The sequence below is a fragment of the Wyeomyia smithii genome, chromosome 3 (genome assembly GCF_029784165.1).
Source record: "Wyeomyia smithii strain HCP4-BCI-WySm-NY-G18 chromosome 3, ASM2978416v1, whole genome shotgun sequence".
Taxonomy (NCBI): domain Eukaryota; kingdom Metazoa; phylum Arthropoda; class Insecta; order Diptera; family Culicidae; genus Wyeomyia; species Wyeomyia smithii.
In genome coordinates, this window is record NC_073696.1 from 59,986,094 (window position 1) to 60,014,076 (window position 27,983).

Below are 27,983 nucleotides of genomic sequence, written 5' to 3' on the forward strand. Positions count from 1 at the left end.
GCCTACAAGTTCATTACATCCGCCACGAAATTCATAATGTGTTCCGAACTTTTTCAGTTTGATGAAATAACACCGCAATAATGAGCATACGCAAAGATACTGGACTTAATCGGACATCTCCTTGTAAGGTGATCCTTTTTATACCGAAAACTATTGCGCGTTGTTGATTTATCTGTAGAATCTACAGTGTAGATAATACGACCTCATGGAATGTATCGACGCGGATATTTTTGGGGTTTGGTCAACCGGACATTTAGTTTTATACCTTACAGATCGAGTAGCGACGTCTCTCGTATAGACGTCTGTTCTAAAAGAAAAAAAAACGCTACGATACCGCGAAAAACACACCTGAAAAACCTGATGTCACGAATATTTGGTGAAAAAAAAGGTGAACCCGTCGTTTGTGACCAGAGTTAATTAGATGCAGAAAGTATAAATGAGCGGGAAAAAGTTTGCCGGATAGCTAGCCTCTAGCAAGCCATATACGATTTCAACACGACGTACCGATATGGAAGCTATCAATCTCGTAAATTCTATGCGCGTCGTACACACGGGTAACAACGAAACGTTATTTTCGCGTAGATTGATGGATGGAAAATCCGACAATTTTTCTTGTAGACGCACGAGAGAATATTCCTATTAAATTTGAAACTTGGCAACACTCATGCATCCAAAGCTCTAAAAATATAAAAAAGCATGTGAGCAAAAGTAACAATACTACATTCCTAATAAATTTGCTAAATGCCAATGTTGTCATTATTTTTATGGTTTCGAACCCGTGTCATCTTTTGAAGCTAGAAAAAAAAATATTCAAAAGCTAAAAAAATCCATAATAGAAATAAGAGAACATAAAAGCAAAGCCTTGGTGCTACATTCCGTATCGGAGCTCGACCTTCTCTTTATTATACACAGACTTCACAGCCAACTGTTGAGTGTACAGGACAATTGCGGGGCCAGCGCTACGATCCCACTGACACTTACAGTCTCTCCCGAGCCGAGAATCGAACCTACGACGACTGGCTTGTTAGCCAGCATCGTACCTCGAGACCAGCTGGGAGATTACCACATAAGAGAACATATCTAACAAAATAAAACCATCGCATTTTTTTATTTGGAATTTTTGAGTATTCCAAAATCCAAATACACTTTCTTAGGCGGTGCAAGTAAAATTCAGACGCAGCTCGCAACCAGAAACGAACGACTCTAGTGCTACACCGAATTCCACATCAAATGACGCATGTACCCACCGCCAGGAATCGTGAGGCATAATCGGCATTACACCTATCACGATGAATCTGTGCTTAGCTTAGCTTAGCTTGACTGACTGCACATATCAATGGTTGCACTGCGTGATTGATCCGAATCAGTAAAATTGCAGTAAATTGCAACTGAACCGGACTGGGAGCGACCGACCATTCCCATTGTACAAGTTTCAGTGAATGAACAATGTGAATGTTTCAGAATCAACAACGACGTCGGCCACGTCCCCGCAATCAGGTGGGAAGAGGAAAGGGATGTCAGTGTGACCCTTGCTATTTGGAGACCGCGTTTACCTCTGCATCTCCACAAAAGTCACAGGAAGCAGGTTTTCCAGCAGGAAAGGGCAAGTTGGATCAAGATTCACTCTGATAAGCGATGCGATCATGCATACAGTTTCTATCTGTCTGTATTCAGTTATTTATTTCTTGTTCAGCCGGCTGATCAAAGAAGTGAAACGAATTAATTTATTTGTATTTGGTACGCGTTTAGACCAACAGTTGATATGCTGTTGGGGCTTGGCATGCATGTGCTTGGTTTGATTTATAAAATACACAAATTTCCCATTTGTAGTCCACGATTTCTACTTATAAAATGAGGAGAAAGTTAATAAAAATTTACCTTAAAAAAGAATAGTTGAAAGAGTGCTAATATGAGGAAATAATTGGTATTTTTTTCTCAATAATAACAGCGCGGATATTCTTCTAAGTCAACGCAACTAGAGGAAATACACTTTAAGAATTTTAAATTTGGCACAGTTTATACATTCAAAGCTTAAAAATAAGATAAAGGGCATATAATCACGGGTTACAGTATACTATTCCAAATCAATTGAGAAAATACCATACAGTCATTAACAATTCTATAGTGAATATTCTAAACTTGTGTGCATACCGTATCTCTCAAAAGCTAAAGAAATCATGAAAAGAGTATGAAAAAGCCATTGAACCAGTCTTCAAAGAAAGTTTCGAATCTTACCCAAACGCAACAAAAATTATGAAATAATGGATATTCGAAAAAATATTCGAAGTTGAAAATATGGGTTAGCTTAGGTATTGCGTCTATCAAAACGCAGAATAGTTGATTCCAAAACGGCGGTTTCTTTCGCTACCGCATCGCAGTACATCATGTGGTCAACACGTCCCAATCCTTGATTTATTAGCAAGCTTCGACGTATTAGCAGATTTAGTCAATTTAAAAATTTCGATAATAATGAAAATGATAAAATCCCACCGAATATGGTTATTTTCGAAAACAAAATCATACCCAGAAGCCAAAGATCGACTCCAGATACCATTTTCAAATTCAACATTGTGACACCCGATTTCTGGACATCAGTCAGAAACGGCCATATACCAGCAAATATGAGTGTTTCCTAGGCCAGAATGAAGCCCAGAGAACGGAAAGCGACCCAAGATGCCATTGAAGTTCAAAGTGGCAACTTCTGGTTTCTGGATAACAGCTAGAAAATGAACATTCTGGACTCGAGATGATGCCCAGGGATCATATATCAAATCCAGATGCCGTTTCGAAATCCAGTATAAAGACTTTCGGTTTTCTGACATAAATACATACCACCGAATATAGTTATTTTTGGAACCAAAATTGTACCCTGGGGCCTAGAATCGACTCCAAGTGCAATTTCGAAACTCAAGTTGGCAACTTTCGGTTGTTGGAAAATATTCAAAACTGGTCAAATACTACCTAATGTGAGTACCCAGAGGCCGGGAATCGATTTAAAAGGCCATTTTCAGTCTTTTCAGTGTTACCATATTATTTCCAAAGAATTATTACATTAGTGTAGAATGAAAGTTATGGACATAAACATTATTCAAGAAAGTCCGTCGTAAACCCAGCGCCTATCATTCAAAGAATTACTGAAAAAGAGAAGTTTGCTTCGAACTTATCTCTTGCAATCATTCCCGAATGCAACAATGCGTCACGTCAATCTTGTGTTCAAGGTGCCCATTTAGGTACCAACAGATCACCGGGTTAAAACCATATCAATTTTATTGATTTTAATGTTAATTCAAAATAAACAGCGAGAATAAAAAAATACGTTTACTTTAGGCTCCGTTGAACATTTATTTGTGTTGTGCCGTGTCAAATAAATGGTTCATAGCTTAAAGATAGTTTTTAAATAGTTTATTTGACACGGCACGATACAATTTATGTTTAACTGAGCCAAGTACATTTTTTTTAAATTCTAAATTAGCAGGGAAAAGAAGGAGGCCTTTTCTTTATTCTCGCGGCCGACTACGAGCTAGTGGGGATTTAAGGTGAGAGGAGGGGAGTTACAATTTTGATTTTAACTATATTGAGTTATACGATTTATTTATTTGTACATGGCTAAGCAGTGATGTTCTATTTGAGCAGTTTGGACTGAGGTGTCTGCGTGAACATAAAGATGCCGAGTCTTCGTTTGAGTGTCTCCAGCTTAGTGTATCATCTTCTTTCAGCGTGTAGCGGGAATGGTAATCTAACAAATAGATAGAAGAGTTTCATATTTTAATACCAGCGTGTTTTATGAACACGTATAGCTGTGTCATGTACTGGAGATCACCGCTTCCCAGAATGTCTCTCACGGGTACGTTCGGTTGTTTTCCTCGGGCCCGAAGGGAATCTATAAGCTCAGACCTAACACCACAGTATTCGGTACACGACCAAACAACATGCTCGATGTCATGGTAGCCATCGCCACAAACGCAGTGATTACTGTCTACAAGCCCTATACGAAAGAGATGCGTGTTTAACGTATAGTGATTGGACATAAGTCTGGACATCACGCGAATGAAGTCCCGACCTACATCCAACCCCTTGAACCTTGCTTTCGTCGATACCTTAGGAAAAATGGAATGTAGCCACCGTCCCAGTTCATCTGATTTCCATGATGATTGCCAACTGTTGAGTGTTCTCTGACGCAAAATGCTATAAAATTCATCATAAGCAATTGGTCTTTCATAAATATCGCCGTCAATAGCACCCACCTTAGATAAAGAGTCAGCCTTTTCGTTACCCGGAATCGAGCAATGAGAAGGGACCCACGCTAAGGTAACCCGGTAATTTTTATCTGTTAAAGCACTTAAAAACCGCCGTATTTTCCCCAGGAAATACGGGGTGTGCTTCACAGGCTTCATTGATCGCAGAGCCTCAATGGCACTGAGACTATCTGTGAAGATGAAGTAGTGGTCTATGGGTAGGGTTTCGATGATTCCAAGAGAGTACTGAATAGCAGCAAGTTCTGCGACGTACACGGAAGCAGGAGCATCGAGTTTGTAGGAGGCGGTAAAATTTTCGTGGAAAACACCGAAGCCAGTGGACTCATCTAGATTAGATCCGTCAGTGAAAAACCTTTTATCATAACTAACATGTTTAAACTTATTGGAAAAAATCTTAGGGATCTCTTGGGGTCGCAATTGATCCGGGATACCAGAAATGTCTTGTTTCATGGTGGTGTCGAAGAATATAGCATTATTAGAAGTAGCTAAAAGTGCGACATTGGAGGAATCGTATGAAGAAGGATTAATATCTATAGTCAAAATATAAAGTCATAAATCTGGATTGAGATTGAAGGTCGACCAACCTCTCGAAATTTTCAATTACTAATGGGTTCATAACTGTGCATCGAATTAGCAACCGGTAAGAGAGATTCCAAAAACGATGTTTCAACGGAAGAATACCCGCTAACACTTCAAGACTCATCGTATGGGTCGACTGCATGCAACCCAAGGCAATACGCAAACAACGATGTTGTATTCTCTCTAATTTTATAATGTGCGTGTTCGCGGCGGAGCGAAAGCAGAAACAGCCGTACTCAAGAACTGACAATATCGTTGTTTGGTATAACCTTAGAAGGTCTCCTGGGTGAGCACCCCACCAAGTTCCGGTAATCGTACGAAGAAAATTAATCCTCTGTTGGCATTTTTGTGTCAGATACCTAATATGACAAGCCCAGGTGCATTTGGAGTCGAACCAGACCCCGAGATATTTAGCGACTAAAACCTGAGAGATCGTTTTACCCGTTAGTAGGAGCTGCAGCTGAGCTGGGTTATGCTTCCTAGAAAAAACGACCAGCTCAGTTTTCTCCGGAGAGAAATCGATACCCAGCTTAAGGGCCCATTCAGACAAATTTTCTAAGGTATCTTGCAATGGTCCTTGCAGATCGCTAGCCTTGCCACCAGTAATGGATACAACGCTATCGTCTGCAAGTTGCCTTAGCGTGCATGAATTTGCAAGACATTCATCGATGTCATTGACGTAAAAATTATATAAGAGAGGACTTAAACATGAGCCCTGGGGGAGGCCCATGTAACTAATTCGGGAAGTCGAATCGCCATGTGAGAACTACATATGCTTTTCTGACAACAAATTGAGCAAAAAGTTATTCAAATTTGGTGAAAGTCCCTGCGAATGAAGTTTCGCGCTTAAAACTTCTACAGAGACAGAGTCAAAAGCCCCCTTAATATCCATGAACGCAGAAGCCATTTGCTCTTTTCGAGCAAAGGCTAGTTGAATTTCAGTAGATGGCAACGCTAGGCAATCGTTCGTCCCTTTGCCCCGGCGAAAGCCAAATTGAGTATCTGAAAGTAAACCGTTTGTTTCGACCCATTTGTCTAACCGTAAGAGGATCATTTTCTCCATTAATTTCCGGAGGCAAGAGAGCATCGCAATCGGCCTATATGAATTGTGATCAGAGGCAGGTTTCCCGGGTTTCCGAATAGCAATGACTTTTACCTCCCTCCAGTCATGCGGAACAATATTTAGCTCAAGAAACTTGTTGAACAAATTCAACAAGCGTCTTTTTGGAAGTTACTCGTGAGTCTCGATAGATTGCGCTATAATAGACTCATAACACTTCCAATCAATATTACGTGTAAGGTCGTAGGAAATATTGATTGGGTTCGGGGGAGTTGAACCATTAGCAATTGATATAACGATTGGAAGATGATCACTACCGTGGGGATCGTTGATTACTTTCCACCGGCAATCTAACGCAAGTTATGTCGAGCAAAGGGATAGGTCAAGCACGCTTTCAAGTGCTGGAGGATTAGGTACACGTGTCGCTTCCCCAGTATTCAAAACTTTCATATTGAAGTCGTCGATCAAGTTACAGATTAAAGAAGATCGGTTGTCGTCGTACAGCGACCCCCATAGCGAACAGTGAGAATTAAAATCTCCCAATATCAAAAAAGGCGCGGGAAGCAACTCTGCTATATCAGTGAGATGCTTCTGTTCAATCCGCGCGGATGGAGGCATATATAACGAAACAAGGCATAGGTCTTTTCCATTCATATTCGTTTGAATGGCAACGACTTCAATATTCGAGATCGAGGGGAGGTCGATTCGGAAGAAGGAATAGCACTTTTTAATCCCTAAAAGTACCCCTCCACCGTGTGAGTCTCGATCTCGACGAATAATGTTAAAATCGTGGAAATTGAGTTGATCGTTTGAATTGAGAAAGGTTTCACAGAGCGCAAATGCGTCACAATTGTATGTATTTATTAAATGAGAAAATAGATCGAATTTGGGGATGATACTTCTGCAATTCCACTGTAATACAGTGATAAAATTCCTAACCTCTTTCGCCGTATTAGTCATCGAAAGATATGATAGCTGAAATGAGGGGCCAAGTTGCTGCTAGTTGCATCAAAAAGGTTTTCACTGTAGGAAGAAGGGCAAGAAGAATATTTTGTAGGGGATCTGGTATGTTGAATGTTTTAAATATCCAGTCCACAATATCAGAAAATTTTATGAACCCTGTTTCTATTTTATCTTCTGATCGAGAAATGGGTGCACGAGGGGTTTTTGGTGCCCCAGGAAGCGGTGGGTACTCCTGGTTTGATTTAAAATTAAAACCGGGAGGTACTTGCTTCGGTTTTTCTTCACCGCTTCCTTTTTGTGTTGGCTTATTGGTCATTCCGCTAGGGGTTATCTTGCGACCTTTGCGAGAAAGATTAGGTGAGTTGATCATTCTCCTCTTCCTAGATCCTTCTGGCATGGCATAAGAACACCCTTCGACGGGATCGTCAGATGTACCCTCATCGGTTGGCAAAAAGGGAAAGATGTTTCCTGTCGAGGGTGGCTCAGCACTCTTCAGCATTTCTGCGAAAGAGCGCTTTGATCGTTCCTTGAGGGAACGCTTTATTTTTTCCTCGCGCTGTTTGTACGCGGGACACGCCGAAAGGTCATGCCGGGTTCCCTCGCAGTAAAGACACTTTTCAGTATCCTCACTGCAAGCGGTCTCAGCATGATTGCCTCCGCACTTGCTGCAGCGTGCCTTGTTGCAGCAGTAGGTGGCTGTATGACCTAACTGCTTGCAGTTTTGGCAATGCATGACCCGCGGTACGAACAGGCGTACAGGCAGACGAACCCTGTCCAAAGAGATGTAGTTCGGCAGTGCGGATCCGGCGAATGTTACACGGAAGGAATCCGAAGGGAAGAATTTCTTCTTCCCTTCTTCGATGGATACTGAATGCAATTGCTTGACATCCAGTATCTTTACATCTTGAATCAGGGGGTTCCAACCCCGTGACGCAAAATGTCATCGACCGTGAGGCTTCCTTCGGTAACCACACCGTCGATCTCCACGTCCTTGGCAGGGATGTACACGCGGTACTCTCTCGTGAAGAGCTCGTAGCTAGCAATTGCGTTTGCTTGCTTCAAGCTACTCACAACAACTCGCAGTTTGTTCGGTCTAACCTTTGTAATTTCGGTTACGTCCGAAAACTGTTTTGCCAGGTCCTTGCCGATTTGAATTATATTTAGAGGCTTCTTTATGGGCCTGAAGTAAACTACGAACGGACCTTTCGAAGCATCTGGGTAAGCTTTCACCCGTGTTGCCGGTACCCTTGGTACGGGGCTAGGTAGCGGGGAAGGTAGAGGGGAATTGATGGGGGAGATCTCAATCTCTTCCCCAGTTGTTTCCACATCCAGGAATAGTTGCACCTGCATGTCGTCCATTTTGCGGGAGCGTTACGCTCTACCGCACACAAACGATAAATATTCGAATGTGGGGGGGGGGTCAAGTAGTTGCTATTAAATTTTAAAAACAATTTTTCAAACTACAATGGATCAAAATTAAAAAAAAGGCAGTAATACTAATACTAATAACAATAGTAATAATAATAATAATAATAATAAGAATAATAATAATAATAATAATAATAATAATAATAATAATAATAATAATAATAATAATAGTAATAATAATTATAATAATAACAATAATAATAATACTATTAATAATAATGATAAAAATTCTAAAGTGAATACTTCACCGAACGTCTAAGTCACGACCTCACGGCTGATAGTAGGATTAATCGAGCGTCTCCGCAGAACAAACAATGACGATCCAGCTTCGTGTTGTGACACAGTGGCCGTATCCTACACGCGACCTTGTAGATGCCACTTGTAGTTGACTTCCACTCGCTCGATCGTATGGTGGTCCGTGCTGCTAGCGGGGTAACAGCGGTGCGGGAGAATTATTCTTGCTGATATATCAGCTACGTATCGGATCACTGGCGGGGTAGCCTGCCCCTACCAGTGTGCAGAAGATGTTTCTGCCGATAAACTACCGGCTATTGTTATCGCGCAGCACAAGAACTAATCGACAAAAAAACACCCGTACGATAACTCGTGTATTGTTATTTTGCAAACTCAAACGGAGATGAACAATTTGCGTCTAATCGAGACGAAAGCAAAACAACGAATCCTCATGGTTCATAGCTCTTACTGCTCAAATATTTCTCCATATTACATATCCTCATAACAGAACGCAAAGCGACGTGGATAAGCTCCATACTATGGAATAAGTTAGCACTATCAAAGATGCCCATGTTCCAACTGAAACTGGTTTCTTCCAAATTTTTTCAAGTGATCCAGTCAAACAATTGAATTCCTAAATTCCTACCAGTTATTCCACTATTCATGCCAACTCTATTCAGATAAATTATCAGCTTGAGTTCCCAGTAATTTTGCGGATTTTAAAAATATTTTGATGTGTAAAATTTGTAAACTGATTTTTTTCTAAAAATTCTGCATTACTCTTTTCTATCTTCTTCTCACAGGAAACTCAACCAATTTTATGGTAACATGTCACGGCATAGAGTGTCAAAATACTGCAGAAAAAGCAAACAAAGATAGATAAAATATTAATCACTTCTAACTCCCGCCGATCGGATGTTTCCATCCACACCACACATCCAACAAGTACGGTACTTACCACGGAGCGGCAAACCTCTCCTTGGGAATTCGGGTCACGTGACGTCCACTGTAGCCTGCAATATTTTATCAGCTTGATGCTATGCACATATTGGTATACTTCATACGACTCGTGGTTCATGTGCCTGCACCACACTCCATTCTCAAATTTTTCGCCAAGCATTAAACGTAGGATCATATGCTCGAAGCCTCCAAGTGCTCGCCGGTCGCCCTCCTTCATCGACTAACACTCATGACTGTAGAGTACCACCAGAAGAATCAGCGTTCTTTTGAGCGCAAATTTTCAGCATGCTGCTGGATTTCAGCTTACTACGTAAAGAATAGAAGATCCAGTTTGCGTACTTTGTTTTGGTAGAGTTGGTATTTTTTTTTTTTATTAAGGGGGGATTTGTTAGTAGCTTAAGTATTTATGATAAATATTAGTAAATAATGAGTATGTGTGTCCAATCACAAATGGTGACTTCTCAACACTGTTAGAAATTTGTAATTTTAATTGTTAGGATTTGTTTGCTTTCGCAATTAGGACTTATCATTCGTAGGGATTCAAATCTACTTGTCAGAAAAGGGGAAGTAAACTTACAACTAACTTAATTGCTAACTTATTGGCTATAAAGAGAGCTTATCGTAGCAATTGAGGATTGCAACGTTTTTTGTCGAAAATTGTTAATAATTTTATTTGACATAGCTTCTAATGGTTCAACACCAGTAAGTCTATGTAATTCGAGTGTACCAAACCAAGGAGGACGCTTCAAAATCATTTTCAGAATTTTATTCTGAATCCTTTGGAGCGTTTTCTTCCTTGTTGAACAGCAACTTGACCAGATCGGTACAGCATAAAGCATTGCTGGTCTAAAAATTTGTTTGTAAATCAAAAGTTTGTTCTTTAAACAAAGTTTAGAATTCCTGTTAATGAGAGGATATAAACATCTCGTATATTTGATGCACTTGGCTTGTATACTCTCAATGTGCTCTTTGAAAATAAGTTTTTTATCATAAATTAGTCCCAAGTACTTAACCTTGTCGGACCAACTTAAAATAACCCCATTCATCTTGACAACGTGATTATTGTTTGGCTTGAGGAAAGAAGCCCTAGGCTTATGCGGAAAAATTATCATTTGAGTTTTAGAAGCATTGGGAGAGATTTTCCACTTTTGCAAGTAGGAAGAAAAAATATCTAAACTTTTCTGCAATCGACTGCATATGACACGAAGACTTTTTCCTTTTACGGAAATGCTTGTGTCATCGCAGAACAATGACTTTGTGCATCCTGGAGGCAAATCAGGAAGATCTGAAGTGAATATGTTGTACAGGACTGGACCCAAGACTGAACCTTGAGGCACACCTGCTCTGACAGGAAATCTATCAGATTTTGAATTCTGATAGACAACCTGCAGAATTCGATCAGTAAGATAATTTTTTAAAATTTTGATTAGGAAAATTGGAAAATTAAAAGTTTGCAATTTCGCAATCAAACCTTTATGCCAAACACTGTCGAATGCTTTTTCTATGTCTAAAAGAGCAGCTCCAGTGGAATAACCTTCAGATTTGTTAGCTCGTATCATATTAGTAACTCTGAGCAATTGATGAGTTGTGGAATGCCCATGGCGAAATCCAAACTGTTCATTTGCAAAAATTGAATTTTCGTTGATGTGTGACATCATTCTGTTAAGAATAACTCTCTCAAACAGTTTACTTATTGAAGAAAGCAAACTGATTGGTCGATAACTTGAAACTTCAGCTGGGTTCTTATCCGGTTTTAAAATTGGAGTAATTTTTGCATTTTTCCATAATTTGGGAAAATATGCAATTTTGAAGCAGCAATTGAAAATTTTCACTAAAAATCCATTGTGCTCTCAGGGAGATGTTTGATTAGTATATTAAAGATTCCATCGTCACCAGGTGCTTTCATATTTTTGAAATTTTTAATAATTGATTTAATCTCATTCAAGTTAGTTTCAATTATTTCTGCAGGTAAAAAATTCTGGGAAGAAATTAAATCAAATTGACGTGTGACTTCATCTTCAATTGGACTCACAAAATTCAAATTTGAGTTATGAACACTCTCAAACTGCTGAGCAAGTCTTTGAGCCTTTTGTTCATTGGATACAAGAAAACGTTCACCATCTTTTAAAACTGGAATAGGCTTTGAAGGTTTCTTAAGAATCTTCGACAGCTTCCAAAATGGTTTTGAATATGGTTTCAATTTTTCAACTTTAGTCTCAAAATTTTGATTTCTCAGAAGAGTAAATCTATGTTTAATCTCTTTCTGTAAATCTTTATAAATAGTTTTAAAAACAGGGTCTCGAGAACGTTGATATTGACGTCTGCGGACATTTTTCAAACGAATTAGAAGTTGAAGATTTTCGTCAATTATTGGTGAATCAAATTTCACTTGAGCCTTTGAAACAGAATAATTCCTGGCATCAACAATTGCACATTTTAATGCTTCCAAAGCGGAATCAATATTCACTTCGTTTTGCAAATCAGGCTCATTATTGAAATTTCTCTCAATATAATTTTTGTATCTTTCCCAATTAGCTTTGTTATAATTAAAAACAGAGCTCATAGGGTTTAAAACTGATTCATGTGATAAAGAAAAAGTTATTGGAAGATGGTCAGAATCAAAGTCAGCATGTGTGATCAAATCACTACATACATGACTTTGATCTGTCAGCACCAAATCAATTGTTGAAGGGTTTCTTACAGAAGAAAAGCATGTAGGACTATTCGGAGACAAAATAGAATAGTATCCTGAAGAACAATCATTGAATAAAATTTTGCCATTGGAATTACTTTGAGAATTATTCCATGAACGATGTTTAGCGTTAAAATCGCCGATTATGAAAAATTTCGAACGATTTCTGGTGAGTTTTTGTAAATCACCTTCAAAATAATTTTTGAGCTCGCGTGTGCATTGAAATGGTAAATATGCTGCGGCAATAAATAAAATCCCAAGTTCAGTTTGAACTTCAATTCCCAAAGTTTCAATAACTTTCGTCTCAAGATGGGGAAGAGCACGATGTTTGATTCGGCGATGAATAACAATTGCAACTCCACCGCCGGAACCCTGAATCCTATCATATCTATGAACCACGTAATTGGGATCATATTTTAATTTTATGTTAGGTTTCAAAAATGTTTCAGTAATAATTGCAATATGCACATTATTTACTGTTAAAAAATTAAAAAGCTCATTCTCATTGGCCTTCAATGAGCGAGCATTCCAATTTAATATTTTAATTGTTTTATTTGAAATCATTGCTAAATTTTAAATTAGAAACAATTTTAATAGTAAAATTTGTGCCTATTTGAATGGCTTCAAACATTGATTTTGCCTGCAACATGGCGTTCATAAGATCGAACATTGCCTGTTGCAAAAATGGTAGAGTTGGTGATGAGTTCAATGCTCGCAGCTTCCCTCTTGAAAGCCACGAATGTGTCTTCTACTTCTCTGTGGTTGATACCGACGATATTAATATCATCCGCAAAGTCGAAGAGCATATGGCACATCGAAGTATCGAAGTTCGAAAAAATGGCAGCTCCCCTTACTGTGTTCAAGCATAATCTAGCATAACTCGTTACGCTCATTTGAGTCGTACGCCTCCTCGAAGTCTATAAACAGATGGTGAGTCTGCAAGTTTACATTGTAAATTTGAGCCGTGGCGGCTCGTGCTGTATCAAGAAACTATCACCATGTTACTCGGTCTTGGGCTGTATTTCGCCAGTTCCCCAGGCGTTTCATCACTCAGTTCTTTCAAAATGGTCGAGCCAGCGTGCACGCTACGCTCCTCTATTTTTGGTGCCGGCGGGGTTGCAGAAGAGAAGTAATTTCAAATGGTTGTCGTACGGCATCCGTTACCTATTGACTTTCGCCAGGTGTGCAAAGGGGTTCTCTCGTGGTTCATGTGCCGTCGCCATTCTCCATCGTCCGTCTGTACACCACCGTAGATAGTCCGCAGTACCTTCCATTCGAAAGCTCCAAGGGCGGTAAGGTCCTCCGCAAGAAACGTTGTTGTCTCGATTCCGTAGAGGACTACCGGTCTTATCAGGTTTTTGTTCATCGTCAACTTCATGCGCCGTCTAACACTCGACTCGATCGGAGAGTTTTCCAAACTGAAAAATAGGCACTATTTCCAGCCATACACGAACTCGTCGACCATCGTCTACAGAGACTTGAGTTGGGAGGCTGATGTTGTTCTCCTTGGAGCCATTTGCTCGCATGTATTTCGTTTTCGACGCATTTATTCGCAGTCCAATTCGTCCGGCTTCGGCTTTCAGTCGGGCGTAAGTCTCCTGTTATGGTGTCAAAGTCATTCGCGAAGCCCCGAAGCTGAATAGACCTTGTAAAAATTGTGCTCCTCGTGTTGAAGTTTACCCTCCGAATCACCTTCTCAAAGGCGAAACAGCAAATAGGAAAGTACATCACCTTGTCTCAATCCTCTGCTGCGCAATTCAGAGGGGCTCCAGAGTATCCTCGAAACACGCACGAGGCACATAACCTGCGCCATGGTGGTCGAGCCAGTTCATCTGGAAATCCGTTGTCGTCTCGATCGACTGTATCATAGGCCGCCGTGAGGTCGATTAAGGTGTGATTTGTGGGTACGCTGTACTCGCAAAATTTCTGTAAGATCTCTTGGATTGAAAAGATCTAGTCCGCGGTGGCACGGGCTACCATGATGCCCGCTTGGTACGGGCCCACGAACCTCCTGGTTAAAGGTGATAGACGACTTAACAGGATCTGTAAGAGTATTTTGTAGGCGGCTTTGATAAGCTCGAGAGCTTGTCGCCCTTTTTGTAGGTGGGGCAGACGACTCCGTCCATCCACTCGTCTGGCAATATTTCCTCCTCCCAAATCCTGGAAATGACCCATTGCTGCGCTCTAGCTAGCACCTCGGCAGTTCGTCTTTGCCTGCGGTTTTGTTGCCCTTCAGCTTCCGGATCTCACAAAGAACTTCATGAACATAGGGACCTGGTACTCGATTATCTGCTGCTGGTACTCCTAGGTCCTGCTCCGCTTCTTTCTACTGTATCACCATTCAGGTGGCCATCGAAGTACTCCTCCCACCTGTCGACCACCCTGATGGCATCCGTAAGAAGGTTCCCATTCACGTCGTAGCACATGTCGGCTTGCGCCACATAGCCTCTACGAGAGTGGTATACCTTCTCATAGAACTTCCGCGTATCACTGGCACAGTACAGCTGCTCCAGCTCCTCACGTTCACGATCCTCTTGCTGGCGCTTCTTTCGTCTAATTATCGTGGTCATTTCGTTCCGTGCCCGTATATAATTGGCCTTGTTCTCTCTAGTTGACATGCTCAGGTATATTGCCCGGGTCCGGTTCTTCTCATTTACCGTTGCCACGCACTCCCCGTCATACCAGTCGTTTCTACCACTCGGTGCTTCCACTCCTAGTGTCACCGTTGCGGTCTCTCCGATAGCTGTGCGAATGCTGCACCAGCCGTCCACGAGAGGCGATGCGCCAAGCACCTCCGCCGGAGATAGTACCGCTCCGAGCTGTTGCGCGTATTTCTCCGCAGTCTCGGGAAGCTGCCAAGTTGACGCATCGCTGGCCAACCACTGGCTTGTATATGCCTTTCCTACCGATTTGGGCATTCATGTCCCCGATGACGATCTTATCGCCTCTACGCGAACAGCTATCTTAGAGTTTCTCCAGCTGCGTGTAGAACGCTGCTTCCTCTTCATCGGGTCTTCCTTCGTGAGGGCATTGTACATTGAGGATAGTGTAGTTGTATAACCGGTCTTTTATTCTCAACAAACACAACCTGTCGCTGATTGCCTTCCATGACTCACATGACTCTGCATCCTGTCCAGCACTATAAAGCCGGTACCTAGCTCATTGTTTAGGCCGCCGCTCTGGCAGTACTGTGCCATGCGGTTATAAATCCTTCGTACCTTCTCTTCTTTCAGGCAAAGCTCCTGGAGCCCAACGATGTCGAAGTGGCAGGGCTCTAGCTGATCCAGCAGAATCCGGTTGCCACCCGTGGCGTTCAACGAGCTACAGTTTCATGTACCGAGCTTCCAATTGTCGTCCCTATTTCGTCGTCTAGGTCGTTGTCGATTGTTTCGGTTCGTATTCAATTCTTGATTGTTCGTAGTATTTTAATTTTTCGGCATGCTGCCTTACTAGGGCTGCGGATGCCTAGTATAGCGACAGGGCTGCCGGCTTGGGTGTAGCTGGCGGCCCAAGTAACACCTGCAACATTTTTTTCGAAAAAATGGAAGGGGAAAGTTATAAATAAGTCATAAATAAGTTGCACAGAAAACATGATGTTTTAATCAACTCGTATTGATGTTTTAAACCTGAGTGACAAGTTGAAGTTATATATACAATACGAAAGATGTTAATACGGATTTATAACATGTTTATAACAAATTTTTTTCTTAAAAATATAAGAGAGACAACAGAGTTGAATATGTGTTTGACAGCAAAACATAGCGGAGGCAAAATTGAAAAATGGCCGCAAAGTACAATGAAAATAAAATATTGTGGAGAAAAATTAGAAGAAATGGTATTTTTTTAAACAGAAGAAAATTTGCATGGCGTCAGTTTTGGAATCAGTTGAAAAACCGTGCCAAGTAGAGTCAGCTAGCAATGTTTTTGATAGTGTAGTGTACGATGTAGTGCCAACTCATGAATCATCAATTTCATCACCCGAAATTACAAATTACCACATCCTAGAGATTAGTGTCGACCAAATGAACGACTACAGTGAGATGGACGATGATGAAGAAAATTATAAACCATTAACTGATCCACAAGATTTATCTGATGACCTAAGAGTTTGGGCAATTGACCACCAAATCAAACATGTGGCCCTCAATTCTCTTTTGTGCATTTTAAAAAATCATATGACTCTCAATAATTTACCGAAAGATGCCAGAACGTTGATTCAAACTCCCCGTTCTACCAATATATCATTAGACTGCCGGCTTGGAGGGCAATACTGGCACTATGGATTAATAAAGATACTTAATGAAGTTGTATCCAGATTTGATAGAGTACCGAGTGAACTGACACTAAATGTAAATATTGATGGTTTACCAACTTTTAAAAGTTCTTCCAAATCTTTTTGGCCAATTCTCGTCAATATATACGAGCTGCGATCTCATCATTCTCCTTTTGTAGTAGGAATTTTCTGTGGCATATGTGAGTATATAAGATGATGATTTTAATTCTAATTAACATTGATTTTGTTCCAGACAAACCCAAAGACGTGAACGCATTTTTGGAACCATTTGTTGAAGAATGGCTTTACGATTCCTACCCTAAACTGCGCCAGATTTTACTCTTTTGTTTGTTAGAAGAGTAAGAAAGTTAAAGTAAGTTAAGGAAGTAAATAATTAGTACATAGTGCCTGACCTCGTAGTCACCTTATACTTTTGAGGGTGATGTTTTTATTTAATTTTTTTTTCTAATTATTTGCGTTACTTTTCCCGAATAAAGTTTATAGATTGTGGTTATATAATAAGACCAAATCTTTGAGCAATTGGTGTACCCATTCAACGAATGCGAATAATCAAAATGGTTGCCTCATTAGCCCAAGTGAAGCGCAAAAATAATATTCTATACCATTTTGCTGTGCTAAAAGCACGTTTCAGAATAAAAATCAATCAAAAATATGTACCTGAGACTCAATGCTTTAGAGTTCATCTATCATTTTTTCCTTTATTTGGAAATTTTGCAAAAAATATGATTTTAATTACTACCGTATTGTGGTGTTTGCGAAGCGCGTAAATTTTGACGAAGTAGAAGGCAAATATTCACGACAAATCTGAAATCGCACGTAGATTCATTGCATTGAATCACTATACCAACACCTTATTCTATCAATGAATTGTCATGATAATTTTTAGACCAAGAACCATGATTATTTTCGTGGGTAATATGTTTTGTATGTATTGGGAACAATCATCAGCGAATGGAATTTCAATTCATTTGTGCGATATATTTATTACCTATTTATAACAGGGCACAATTTTTAGACACTGGAAATGTAATAGTGGTGGTTTTGGTCGTTATAAAGTTGTTTGTGAACAGTTCGTTTGAAGTTGAATATATGTGTTATATTGGCTCCGCCCCTTGCACTTTTTGAGTTGTTAATAAGTTGTATATAGGTTTATACGTTCCTGTAACAGTAACGAGATTTGTCATAAATCAATTACTTAAACTTATTTAAGACTAACCGTGTTACTTGGAGGGACACCGCATTTCATAATTCGGTTGTCCACTCCGGTTCAGACGCTGTTTGAGCCGCCCTTTACTTGGAGAACAGAAGTTGTTGGTACAAAAAATGACAAGCAACACTTGAAAAGAGTGTAGTACAGTGTTATGTTTTTACATTTTTTATACATTTTTCCAGATATATATATATATATTTCAACTATTTTATGTGTCTACATTTTAGACATTACGAGTTATATTTACAAATACTTAGCCATGCGCTGGACTATCGGTTGAGTGGAATAAAAGGTGGAAGATATTACTTGTCTAAAAAAAACATGAATATTGTTTCATTCTGCATATTTTTTTCTAAGTTACCAACTGTTATCGACACATTTAGGATAGAATATAAAAATAACGGATAGTGTAATTTATTTTAACGTAGGACTACGTCTTTGTTTTCTATACTAGATTACACTTTGTGAAATTGAAAAAGAAACTGGCAAATGTTGCGTCAGATTTCAAACGATTATAGCAAGCGAACGACTTAATGCATCTTAGTCATTTATATGTTGGTGGATAGATAAAATGTGTAACAATTGTTTGATATAATGTTCAACTGTTACTGCTTAATGGTGGAAAAAGGTGAAAAGTTCCAAGGTCAAGCTTTCCCATACATTTCCCTCGTTATTGGCTTGCTGCTTCCCGAGCACAGATAACAATAACATGGACGAAACAAATTCCACTCCTATACATATTTTGACTCAACAAAGTGTTTTGATTTGCTTGTCTTTCGCTAAGCTGCGTGGCCACGCCCTAATGGCAAAAATCTACTCTGAACTCGATACAAAAGACTGCGTGTAGAAAATTCAGCTTCAGTTTAGTTTGCGAGTGCAGTGCAGCTGTTAAAGGTACGCGACATTGAGAAACGAGAGCTGAGTCAACTTCCAGGCACTGCGGAACATGTTACCCTTATTTTGCATACGGCAGCAACAGTTACCATCGTACGCTGCAGAATATTTAACTGGCACAACTACTGGAGGTCACAGCGGAGAGCAAACTTTATTATGCGCGGTCAAGCAAAATACTCAATGCTACCGATGGTGCGATTATCAGCGTTCTGTAGCACGAATTTCTAACTAAAGATTATGGAATCGGTTCTTTTCAGAACTATAGATGCTTAAAGATAAGAGTTATGAGAATTTTCGCAACTACTACTAGTGTAAAATTTTCATGTATTCATGCATCGTTAGTTTTACAATAACGACTATCAAAAATAAACGGTAGTGTTGCCTATGAACAGTTCAGCGCAGCATATAATAATTATATATTTAGTCCTACGTCACCATTTCATACAACCCCTAAGGCTGTATACCTTGTAGAATTTTGCACAAAGATTTTTTTTTTTACTCTAGAGCACCATGAATTTTTGATTAAGCTTATTCAGTATTGCCAAAGTTTTCGCAAAGCACTAATATATTCATGTTTATTCGATAATTTCCACTCTCATGAGTTTTATAACCAATTTTATATGCAATGTGTTTTAGCTGTTTTTTCGATTCGCAATAGTTTATCTCTCTGATTAGGATCTGACTTTTTTGAAATTACCAAATAATTACCACCTTGCTCACGCCATTTCGTTCAGATTTCACTGTTTATCTATTCTAGTGTGTTTTTCAGCCGCTGGATTTTTCTATTTTTTCCAAGAGAAAACAAGAGATTTAATATCACGAAGGTACTGTTAATAACACATGAGTAGCCGTACGATAATTGCATCAAAATATCAAATATCAAATAAAGCACTGACGATTAAATGTCAGACATTCTAGTGAAATAAAAATTGAAAAACAACTTCAGCTTTAATTAACAGCGCATCGTCAGCAAAAATATTGAGTTTAAATCGTGGAACGCACTAATTATAATGTAGTCAATTTCATACACAGAAACAGCTTCAACTCTCATATTCCCTGACAACCATTACCAACACAATGCCAGAACAGTTGCTTTCAGATACCAATGAACCGGTCATTTCCGATCAGCTCCAGCTGTAATCTATTGTCGAACTTATGGAAACACATATACCTTCTCGTTTGCGATTCAAATTTACAGCAGGTAAACCTCAAAAACCAAATCCACATATATTCGGTCATAATCCTTTGTATTGCTTACGTACGTAGAACCCGAGCGAGCGGCGGTGATGCCACCGCCAGGTTTCCGGCTAGCGTACGGCTTAAAGCATATTATAAAGCTTCCTCCGCCAGCGAATGCCGTATCCCCGTAGATGGTGGGACACAACCGTGCTAAACCTGTAATCCGACAATTCCGAGTGCACGACATGCCCCTGCTGCTGGCCGTTAAATGATGATGCTACAACATGCCTGCCTAGACCCAGCCCGGTACGACGACGCTGTAGGTTACTGTTCCGGTGCTTCCAGACGTATAAACACAACGGATAGGAACGAAAACCGGTTTCAATCTGCCATCTATAAGGGTTGCGAAATTTTCCACCGTGGATGATGCCAGATTCCCGATATCTGCCAGGGAAAAACTGGGCAGCCTGATCCCGACTGTTCCTTCTACACGAGCGGAAAATCGAGGGCAAACACAAATGGCGTGTGCTGACTGAGGCATAAATATGGGTGATTCTGGATTGCGATGTCGCTTCCTTTCGGCATCGGTTGGCTGGTTGGTTGGCCTGGTTGGTTGGTTGACTGGATACGGGATGCCACTGCGTTTTAGATACGGCTTGAAGCGGTTGACTAGACGACCTTTTTGTAAAAGTTACATTCTCATAGGCGCGGAGTGAAGAGAAGAGAACCACTGGTGCTGCTACTGCTGCTGTTGCTGCGACAGTGTAGGCATATTGCCATGACATCGTTTAACAAGACGGATGAAGGTAGGATTGGTGTGTGCAACGACCCGGAATGTTGTAAGGATTAATCAAATACAACAGTTGACGAAGGTGAGTGGTGGTGAAGAGAAAAAATTTTCTCTACTTTATTATGTGAGATAAAATATGCAGACAGGTTTACCTTTTAGCTTAGAAATCAAATACACTCTTCGTTATTATGCAAAACGATGTAGACAACAGTTGTGATTATTTAATTTTCGATTTCGTAGTATATATTGTAAGGAATTGGTTTCCTTGGGATCGAGAAGAGCTCTGCTTTAAGTTACGCTTGAACTAGAAAAATGCTTGAATTGGCAAAAATGCTCAAAAAATATAGCACTCGGAATAAAATTTAGAAATTAGGTTGAAACGTTTACTGGATCTAAAAAAACTAAGAGTGTCGTTTGAACTTGCAGAACTGGTTGATTGACACATCACAAAAACGTTTCTGTTTCTAAAATGTATTAAAACATCTGAAAATTTAATGAGAACCCGTAACCTATCATTTATCTACTAGTTCAAAGCCGAGAGTAGAAATTGGTTCCGCCGACTGTAATTTACGGTTCCACAGCTAAATACATTGCCCCACGAGTACGACCGATATTGCCTGTTGCATTTCAACTGTGCGCTACAAGTGAAAATTTTCCGTTTGGTAAAATTCAATCATTGCACCAAAAGTTAATTAAGATCAACATCCAAAAGTGTACAGTTAGCGAAACTGTGTCCCGTGAGCGGACGAGATTCGCTTTTCTGCCATTGACTGCTCAAACGAACGCATCGTGTGCGTATTTTGACAGAGCAAAATTCTCGTAGCAACACAGTTTACATTTACTGTTTATAAAGAAAATTAAAAATTGTCGACCGTTAACGTTGGCGTAGTTATTCCAGCTGGTTTCCCGTGGTGGAAAATTCAATTTACCTGCCGGATAAGCGAATGTACACGTAGACTGCTTTACCTGGAGTTTCAATTGAATGTTTCCGGTTGTTCTCTGTTTGATTCGAATGAGTGTCACACGGGTTAACCGAAATAATGTGCGCTCAACTTTGAATACATAATTAAAAGAAAATATCTGAAAATTGAGAATAAATGCAAGCCCATATTTACTGTGATATAATTAAATATATTGATATAAAAACCCATTCTCTCAAACTCGACCTATATGTGATCATCATTGCCATATAAATTTGGTGAAGTACTAAAGTTTTGAAGTAAGAGAAGTTAACTCGACTTTACTATTGTTAAAGCAAAAAAAAAACACAATGCTGGTGTGTGATAACCATCCGTTACCTCCTTCTGGACCTTGTCTTAAAGTACTACAAAGTTTGCCTGCATAATTATCCGCACGGCAGGCATCCCCATGAAAAGCGGCAGAGAAGTCACGTTGGGTGCAACCGGGGATAACCGTCGTGCTCCCGGCTGCCTGTCCATGCAATCACGACACGAAAGAAGCTTTTGCATGGAGAATTACGTTCCGCTCAAGCGATTTTAATCTTTCTTCGAGAATCATTGCTGGAAGAGATGATCCGCTCTTCTAGGAATGGTCAGTTTGTCCCTCGGCTCCAGTGCCACATCTTGGTGATGTGAACCGAACCGCTTTATCACTCTCTCTGTTTCTTTCTTTCTTTCATACCGTGCATTTTGTTCCTGCCGGGATTGCATCATTCCACTCTCGTTTCATCAGCTAGGCGAAGGCAACCGGAAGGAAACGGAAATTCAAGCATTAAAGTGCAATTTTCTAATTGTTTCCATAATAACCTATTGCGCTTCACAGCTGCCGCGCGAGTGACTAGAAGGCAGCACTGCAGCGTTACTGGAGATTTTTCTTTCTGCAATTGAAGTAGTACCTATTCCTTGGGAAAAAACTGAATTTATTCCACCATCTTCAGCAGGAAGCGCGATGCCAATCATTGATTTAAGTTGGGGTTCACGGAGAAAAGTTGAATCTTCGATTGATAATTGTATTGTAGTGATCAGTGAATGTTTATTTTGAGTCGAGTATGACTCCTTAGTCCCTAACTCGTTCACATTTCTCTACTACCTGATCTCCTAAGGAGATAATAATGCTTGGTATGTTTTTTTTTCTACCAAAAGCCATCGAACTACATTTTTTTAAGTTTAGCTGAAGAAGGCTTTTTTTACACCAAAAATTAAAATATTTTATCTCGTCACGAAAAATGTTTACATCATCATCGTTTTTAAATTCAATGAAAAGTTTTATGTCGTCGGCATAAATAAGAGTTTTTACATGTTTTAGAATTGGTTATATTATTTGAATAGGTTTCGAAAGTCTACCTTTAAGTTTGACTGTTTGTTGACGATCTGTCGAATACAATTCAATCCATTAATGAGCAGTAAAGCGCTCTTAGGCAGTGCGGATCAATAAAATCACGGACGATTTTTGATATGAAACCAAGCTGGCGTGTAGCTTTCGAAATCATCGTTGCGTGATGTAGGTGGAATGTATGTTCGTGTCAAGAAGAACACCTAGATCCCTTACCTGATCAACTCTCTTTAGTTCCAATCCGTCGATGCGATGGTCGAAGATAACCGGTTTCAAAATACGATGGAACTGACCGCACTCTTCAGGTTAACTATCTCAATGGTAAATCTAATAGATTGCCTGTTAGAGCTAGTGCACCTCAGGGGAGTAGCTTGGGCCCAATCTTATATAATATTTTTACTTCTGATTTCCCTGATTTACCACCAGGTCGTGAGAAATCTCTGTTTTGTGACGATACAAGAATTTCCGCAAAAGGAAAAAGCCTTCGTGTTATATGCAGTCGGCTACATAAAAGTTTAGATATATTGTCTTCATACTTACAGAAATGGAATATTTCCCCTAATGCTTCTAAAACACAATCAATTACACTACACACTACACACTACAAATGAAAAAAAAAAATGCAAGAACTTCTGAAGTCACCTAGTGTAGGTTGTAGGTATTGTTGAGTGTAACATTCGCTCATACTAGAAATTTTCCAAACACCCCCAAAATCTGAAGTTATGGTCAAAATACGTTTTTTTGGACCTCAGTGCATACAATTTTTTTTTTAATTCAGTCATTTCTCAACCGATTTTCAATATTTAGGCAGTTGGAAAGAATATGAATAGAGCTTTCAAAAGATTTACTGGTTTGTACTAATATCACTAAAACATGTTGAGTAATTTGAGTTTAACTATAATTATTTAGATTTTTTCACACAATTTTTTAATGTGAGGTCTAAGAACCAGGTTTTGATCATAACTTCAAATTTTATGGGTATTTGAAATTTTAAGTATGCGCGCTATTTACACTTGACTAGAGCTATTACCCACAATAGGTCACATCAAAAGCTCTTGCATTTTTTATCATTTGTAGCACCGTGAAACAATTGTGCGTTAGATGCCAAAAAATCTGGTTTTCTTAAAAAATATATAACTCAGCCAAATATTCACCGATTTTCACAAAACCACTTTTGTTTGATTCGTCATTAAATATTATTTCAAAATATTATTGCATTTGTAGTATCTTTCTCACAAAAATAGGTGGCAAATTTCAAGTTATGTTGAAAATAGCATGTAAAAGTCTAAAAAATTATATTTAAACTCAAATAACTCAACATGTTTTAGTGATATTGGTACAAACCTGTAAATGTTTGAAAAACTCTGTTTATCTTCTTTCCGAAACTGCCTAAATATTGAAAATCGGTTGAGAAATGACTGAGTTGAAAAAAAAGTATGCCCTGAGGTCCAAAAAACCGTAGTTAGACCATAACTTCAGAGTTTGGAGGTATTTGGAAAATTTCTAGTATGAGCGAATATTACACTCAACAAGACCTACAACCCACGGTAGGTCAGTTCAGAAGTTCTTGTGTTTTTTCACCATTCGTAGCACCGCGAAATAATTGTAAGATAGAAGCCATAAATTCTGATTTTCTTAAAAAATATATAACTCAGTCAAATATTCACTGATTTTCACAAAACCACTTTTGTTTGATTCGTCATTGAATATAATTTCAGAAGTTTAGTGTATTTGTAGTATCTTTCGCACAAAACCAGGTGGCAAATTTCAAATTAAATTGAAAAATTGCGTGAAAAAAAACTAAAAAATTATATTTAAACTCAAATAACTCAACATGTTTTAGTGATATTAGTAAAACTAGTAGATGTTTTAAAAGCTCTGTTTATCTTCTTTTCAAAACTGCCTCAATATTGAAAATCGGTTGAGAAATGACTGAATTAAAAAAAATTGTATGCACTGAGGTCCAAAAAACTGTATTTTGACCATAACTTCAGATTTTGGGGGTGTTTGTAAAATTTCTAGTATGAGCGAATGTTACATTCAACAAGACCTACAACCTACACTAGGTCACTTCAGAAGTTCTAAATCGCTGTAGCACAGTGTTATTTTTCCTCATAAGCCAAGAGTTTAATTTCTCAAACCCAACCCAGTGCAGATGCAATATACTACACGATGTGGATCCAATTCAGACCAACATACTATAGAAAGACTGTTGGGGCCACGCACAAATGTGTTTGGCTTACTTGAAATAAAAACAAAAGTTATATTCCCATTTTTGAAGTTGAGTTCAGATAATAAACAACAAAAATGTGGTTGAGACTACGCACAAGTGTGTGTGCGTGTGTATGTTTACGTATGTTTGTGAGTATGTGTGTGTTTGTGTGTATGTGTGTGTGAGTCTATATATGTGTGTGTGATTTATCTAGTAAATATCAAATGTGTATTGAATTTTTCAATTTAAAACTAGTTTAAACCAATAGTAAAGATGCTGTTAGAGGTGTGCGTGGTCTTAAATTTGAAAATATGAAGCTATTTTTATTGAGAAAGACAACAAACTTTTTCTATTACGATTAGATATAGAAAAAAATTAGTCTTTTCCTTAATAAAAACAGCTCGAATATTTTTCTTGTCAACGCAACTAAAGGAAATATATGTAACGAATTTCAAATTCGGCAAAGTTCTAAGTTCAAAAAGTTGATAAAATGATCAAATTTACGGGTCATAAAATATTATTGTAGATCAATTGACGAAATGCCTGAACAATCTTTCACAATTTTATGGTAAAAAATATTTTTCAGAAGTTAAAAGAATCAGAACTTGAGAAAAGCCATCCAGTTAAATTTTAAGTGAAAGTTTCAAATCATCTTACCCAAGTTTTGCAACAATTTGCGAAACAACACATGAATAAGTCAGGCAAAATCCTGGAATAATTTGTATTTTTTCTGAAGCGTCCTCGTAGCCCCCTTGCCACGGGCCGAAACTCAAACGTACGCACAAAATTTTCAAATTTCATTTTTTACGTATTTGCATAGTATATGTAGTCAACTTCAATATGGTTGGTAACAAAAATTCAAAAATATTTGAGAAATATCAATAATGAAAAGCGAAGTAAGTTAGTGCCATTTTGTATTGAAGTGACGTTGTCACAAGAGTGCTGTGACGATCCTGCTGCATCAAAATTCTATACTATTCAATGGATGGGAACGACAAAAGGTTATCTAAACTAAATCAGCCATTCAATCATGCAGAAAGGAGAAACAAATCTGTTAGCATTTTCAAAAAAATAAAAAAAGTAAACAAAACTGTTTGTTTGATTGGTATGATGGCTTCGACTTAAATGTAGACAACTTTTTTTTTCTTTTAGAAAAAAAAGAAAGTCAAAAAAACACGAATATATTACTGTAAATTAAATATCTAAAAAACCCGTAAATTTAATATCCATAAAACTCTTTAACGCGCATTTAAGCACGACGTTAAAAAATTATCTAAAAACATAAAATCTTTGTTCAACAGGTTTACTGCTTTTAAACTAACCAATATGCATAAAAAATTGAAAAATTTACTTTTTAATATGCAAATATTACCATGTTGTTTTTAAAGAACACTGTGACTTTAAAGCAGAATAAAGTCTAAACAATTACTTCTGTTAACAGTAACTTTAAAATTGACCTTTTGTTAGTATAATTACTGATAATTCAGACAATTTCACTAACCAGCAACCTTATTTTAAAATTTATTTTCAAAGACAGTCAGCACCAATCGGAAATCTCGCCATATTTTTTTCGTTTCCGGGATTTTGACAGCAAAAATAAAAACAAAACATTCAAATACAGTACTGCTGTTGAGTTTTCTTCATTAGCGTCTGAAGAGCTGTTCTAATGAATTATATTTCTGAAAAATACTAAAATACGTATATTTGAAAACGTTTTTAGTAGTGTTGTTTTAAAACAACATTGCGCATGCATGGGTTGAATTTCTTAAAAGAATAGGAGGTTCTGTAGTTTTCGTAGAAAAAACTCTGATTTATATAGAGTGTGTTTTTTTTTTTGACATAATGTTGTGTTTTTTCTTGTTTTTGTTTTTCATCTTGCGAGGTATATTTTTTCAGGAAGGTCGAAATTATTAAATAGAACTTTGCTAAAGGCATCATACCAACCCGTTCTGGTTAACTGTTTTGATCGTCGGGTTCGGGTCGGGTTCGGGTTTGAGAATTTTTAAAAGTGTCGGGTACGGGTCGGGTTCGGGTTTTGGTGAAAAAAAGTTTTCGGGTTCGCGTCGGGTTCTGGTTTGAAAATGTTGGGTTCAGGTCGGGTATGAAAACCCGAAGTCTCTCCCTTGTCGATATAGAATCAAAATTAAAAGCACTTTTCATAAAAAAACGTCTTGTACCGAAAAACCAAGCCGTTGTCTATGAATTTATGCTCCATCAAGATACGAGTCTTACAAAAAATACGAGTGGCTGGATCCAAATGGCACAAAATTTTCGATATTCAAATCACACTACATGCAAACAGTTTTACGACTTTCTGATTGATTCGAAGAACATTACTATCAAACAACAAGTTACTAGACCAAATGTGCTCTGGGAAAATATTTTTGAGAATACCAGTTGTAGTTTTTTGTCATCTGATGCTGAGTCAACGTTGTTTTTAGTAACAAGAGATATTATTCCATCCAAGGAAAAGCTCATCAATCATCGCGAAAAAGGAGTTCATTCTTCTACGTGCAATTCTTGCAAAAGAAAATAATACAGTGAAACAAAGAATTATTATTATTATAATTATTATTATACTTATTATTATTGTTTATTTATTCAACGGAATGAATGTGTCTAAATGAATGCTAAAGATTAATTAACTAAATATAATTTGGTTGGCAGATGCAGTTACACGTTGTCGGAACACATAGGACGGCTCGTTAAAACTAAATAAATTTACATGTCGGTTAAACTGGCGAACCATCGAAGCTAAAGGCGAGTTGGCAGCATATTGTGTCGAATAATTTCCTTCCTGCAGCATCATTCTCGGTCGCAATGCTCGCGTGGGAGCATAAAAACCAATCTGTGATAGTAGATCTGGTGCATCGTACTCGCCAGTCAGTAATTTGAAGATAAAAATGACCTGGGACACATGCCTACGTTTGTCAAGCGTAT